At 45.6% G+C, this 3,793-nt stretch overlaps 1 pseudogene; it reads right to left on the reverse strand.

Moving 5' to 3' along the window:
• Window positions 1-2,467: 2,467 nt before the first annotated feature.
• LOC147029663 (uncharacterized) lies at window positions 2,468-3,787 on the reverse strand (annotated as a pseudogene).
• Window positions 3,788-3,793: the final 6 nt, after the last annotated feature.

Here is a 3,793-nt window from a genome sequence, read left to right on the forward strand (position 1 = left end):
AGTGTTACGTTTGAGGGGGGGGTATGCATTCAAAGGGTAATTAGGATGTTTAATTAGGTATGCCATGCTGTTCGAGTTTACCAGGATCTCGATGTAATAAGTTGCAATTCAGTGGTGATAAGTTGTCTAGTAAATGTTCATTTCTTCAAGGGGGAAATGATAATTGTCACGTAATTAGATAGGGACATGGGATAGGGTAAGTGTGTCTGCGTAAACCCCTTTTGGTATTCTCTGAAGACTGGCCGTGACGTCACAGGACAGTGCAGCGGATGGCTCCGCCCCGTGATCACGATTGGCGGAAGGCGATGGCGGTGGGCCAATAAACGGCTCGATTGAAGTGACGAGGACCAAGGATAAAAAGGTTCTGTTCGGGGTCGAAAAGGAAGAGGAAGAAGATTACAACCAAAAAGATCGTGTTTTTTTGGTGGGGAGGCTGTTGCGCGGGGAGCATCCTTGTTGTTGTGCTGATTCGATCGTGTTCTTGATCGTGTCTTGGAGCCTTGCTGAGCCTCGTGCCTCACCTTGGTTGGCTCTGGGGTTCTGCTGACTCGGAGTACGGGGTCGAACGGCGGGCGGACCTGCCTCCCTCTCCTGCTCGCAACTTGGCGCCAGAACTGGTTCCCTGGCGGCTGTGAGCGGACTTGGGCCAAGACCAGGAAGTCGACAGCACCACGGTTTCTCCTGCCCCCCTGACGAGAGCAAGGCCAGCTCGTCCGACGCCGATCCTGGGACAGTTGCGTCCACACCACGGTCCAGCCTGACCACCAGAAATAGCTACGTTGTGTGTGTGTATGTGTATGTATGTGTGTGTGTGTGTGTGTGTGTGTGTGTGTGTGTGTGTGTGTGTGTGTGTGTGTGTGTGTGTGTGTGTGTGTGTGTGTGTGTGTGTGTGTGTGTGTGTGTGTGTGTGTGTGTGTGTGTGCGCTTGGCGCCTTAGAAGGTTTGAGATCTCTATATTCATTGGAATTGTCTGTGTTTTTCCCCACGCCCGATCCCACACCATCCCGTCGAATCACCCCGGATCCCTCTTCTTGCCGAGTCTTGTTATTTATGGTTAATAGTAAAAACAAATAAACATCATCAACTCAGTGAAAAGTGACTCGTGCCACCTTCCTCGTCCCGTTTGCGGTAGAGCGATTAGAACCGCCATGTTTGGGTTATAAATAAATAAACCGCCTCCATCGTTTCGGCTCATTCTACGTTGGCGGGACTGTTCAAGTCCCGTGGACGTCACAGTATTTTTCTTTGAAGCTCATAAAGAGAAACCACATCAGCTTTGTAAAGCATTGAACCAAGTCATATAGAACAATCAATTGTTTTAGAAACAGTCACAAGGAGAAAGGAAACCGTGATCGCTCATACGCTGCTGAGGTTTAAAGTTTAAACCTCCAAGATACGGGATGAAACTTTGCAACCACGGAACCGTGTCACAAAGCATGCAGGCATACACACACCCGCAAAGAGTCCCTAAATTTCAAATCCAAATATACCCATATATGTACTTCCACCTTGGAGCAACTGCCGATTAAATCCCGATCAGGACACGAACTGTACCGCCATCCACTGTGTGGCGCTCGACAAGTGGCTTAAGCACTCAAGCAAGCACTCCAATTCAATACTTGGCAAGTGATAGCTGTGTCCGAATGTCCAAACGATGTCCGAATTAGACAAATGAACACTTTTTTTTTTTAGTCGTCGGAATTGTTGCTGTTCAATTCTGGAGCTTAAATTGTGTAAATTGGCTTATTTTAAGGGATTTTTGAGGTTATGGAATGTGTGGAAATGAATTACAGCCACGAATGCTTGCGTCTCCGGGCGTTTATAAGCATTGCAATGTACCCAGCGACATGTCGCTATGATGAACAAGCATTCGATAATATGAGTGAGGAAAGTGAAAAAAAAATCTTTATCATTAAGAAATCATTGCAGCCTGTTCCAAGTCGAGGCATGGTTGAGCAGGCCAAAAACATGGCGGCTTCAGACCCCAGCAAGGTAACCCAGGACATGCCTTCAGTACCCAGAGAGCGAGGTGGCTGAGGGTGCACCTGAAAAAGGATGTAATAAAATAAGACCGTTAATTATCTTCAAAGGGTGTGTTTTAATTCAACTAAACACCCAATTTTTAGTCATGCACTTCCATGGAGTTCCCTTAATATGCCTACAACATTTCAGGCTGCAAGGTTTCATGGTTTTTGAGTTATGGAGGAGACGCACACACATTGACATTTATTAGTATACGAGCAAATACCGCTTGTCACTTCGCTGAATGGAATATTAAAGGGGGGGTGGGGGGAAGAAAAAGAAGGGGGAGAAAAATAGGGGGGGACAGAAAGAGGGGTGGGGGATGTAAAGTTCTGATGTAAAAGATATATAAAGAGGCAATGTTTGAAGAGAACGATTGTTTATTCAGGCACCCGAATCATCATGGCATCGTGCTCCTGCGACCGCATATCCATAATTCCCTGTACCCTTGGAACTCCCACTTCATATCCCAAAGCAAATGCAAATCAATGTAATACTATTACATCTCCCTTTCCCACAAGAAGAAAAGTAATAAAGTAAAAACAGCAACTAAAATAAAACAATTACATCTCTGAAATGTGTCATTAGATCATTATAACACTAATACAGTCATCCAAATCAGTTAAGACCAGATAAGCAAAGTATATAAATGCAAACATCACATAAACAAAGTGTTTATAGATCAAGACGGCATGGTGTTTTCATAGTTCTGCCAGACCTCGTATGGACAGTTGTCAGGTTCTGTGAGGGAGGCAGCATGTGACTATAACTAGCAAAACGCTGCAGGGAGATTGACGAACTATTTCTGCTCTCGTTGTGTGAGTAGCATCATCATCATGGTTCACAGGTTCAACACCACACCTTGCAGATGGTTCACTGTTCCCGCTCAATGTAGGTTCAGAAAACTTGTTTTGGCTCGTAGATTGATGGGGGCACCGCAAGACTCATTGGGAGTTCCTGAATGTGAATCCTGTGGTGTTGGAGTGTTTGATTATTTGGTGATGCAAGCAAATATGACCGTGGCTCTTCACGCATGGAGATAACTGTGGCTGGCTCCCAACAATGAGTGTTGTGGTTCTGAATGCGAACTCGTTGTCCAGGGTATAGGCAGGACATTTTGTGTGCCCAAGCATGCTTATCATGGTAAAGTCTTTGTGAGTAGCAGTGCTTCTCCAGCTCCTCGTGGATGAGGTTGTCATCATCACGTGTGTTGGCGATTCTGGTTGGTACTAGCGATTTTACTTTTCTGCCCATTAGCAGTTGAGCAGGACTTGCCAAGTTGTAGCTCACTGGGGTGGAAATCCAAGCTGGCAGTGCAAGATGAAAATCGTTTCCCACACTTTTTGATTTGTGGAGGATGGATTTCACTGTCTCGACCTGGCGCTCAATGAATCCATTAGATTTGGGTATTGTGGGGATGACGTGATGTGGTAAAAATTCCATTTCCCAGTAAATGAACGAAATTCTGCACTTGAGAAATAAGTATCATTATCACTCATAAACGTATCAGGAATTCCAAACTCAGAAAATATCTGTCCCAAGGTCGCAATAATCGTGTGGCTTGGGGCGGACTCGGGTAATTTGCGGACAACAGGAAATTTTGAATAATAATGTACGATGACAAGCCACTGAGCTGCATCCAAGTAGAAGAGGTCAAATCCGACTTCACTCCATGGTCTGAGCGGAATGTCATGTTGCTGCAGTGGTTCAGGCGGCTGAGATATCCAGTGTCACTGGCAGGTTGGATGGCAGTCCACAAGCCGATCAATGT

Source organism: Eptatretus burgeri, chromosome 3, assembly GCF_056783735.1.
Source record: "Eptatretus burgeri isolate ZD-2024b chromosome 3, Ebu_testis_v1, whole genome shotgun sequence".
Classification (NCBI taxonomy): domain Eukaryota; kingdom Metazoa; phylum Chordata; class Myxini; order Myxiniformes; family Myxinidae; genus Eptatretus; species Eptatretus burgeri.